Genomic DNA, 893 nt, shown 5'->3' on the forward strand with positions numbered 1-893 from the left:
AGTGAGCAAGGGAGTTGCCAAGGTAGATTACAATGTCGAAGGATTTATGAAAGCAAAGTCGCGTCTTCAGAAGACCTTGACTAATTTCAGGATAAAAGATCAAACAGGTGAATAATCAAGATGAGAAATTGATCCCAAGACACTGTTTCAAGAAGAAGAAACTTGAACAGCTTCTGAATTATCAGATCTAGAGATATTCATCAATTGTGGCTAATAAATCAGATTTCTGGCACTCTTTATCAGGAACAAACATAACTTCTGTTGAGGAATATGGATGATCAAAGGAAAGCTTAGAATCTGCCTTGAAATCTCATGTTTTCTCATCGTTCATGATATACAGGCATAAAAGCAGAAATAGCAATCGGTGAGCTGGAAATTTGGACAGCACGACTTCTTTCTTTAAGTTAGTTTGATGGTATGGTTCAAGGACAAATGGTACTTAAATCAAGACAAAACTAATGGCTCTTCATGAGGCATTGACATGCTGGAAATGATGGCGGGTTGGTACATTAGTGCGCTGTTCAGAGTGTATAATTGTAGTTGTCCATGGTTGCATTCATAGCACTTCAGGCAGCGTTCGCGTGAACCAGGATGGCTTTAGCAGCTCTCTGTCAATGGTGCTGAGGATACGCACTTAGTAATTTGAACTTGTCGTGTTTTCTTTGGCAAGACAGAACACATCTCCATCAATTGAAATCACCTTTGAAGCATTCAAGTAAGCCAGGCAGATACTGCTTACCCTCCACACCAGCACCAATCTCCAAACAGCAGCGCCTAATAAACATGGCAGGATAAGTAAGCAAGAACTCAGAGAGAAAGAGACCAGCTGGCCAAGCATAACATCATCAGGAAATGAATATAGGTATGATTTATAGCATCTTTGTGCTGCATCC

The sequence above is a fragment of the Lygodium microphyllum genome, unplaced genomic scaffold (assembly GCF_053477565.2).
Source record: "Lygodium microphyllum isolate KBCC unplaced genomic scaffold, Lygodium_microphyllum_v1.1.10 scaffold_31, whole genome shotgun sequence".
Classification (NCBI taxonomy): Eukaryota; Viridiplantae; Streptophyta; class Polypodiopsida; order Schizaeales; family Lygodiaceae; genus Lygodium; species Lygodium microphyllum.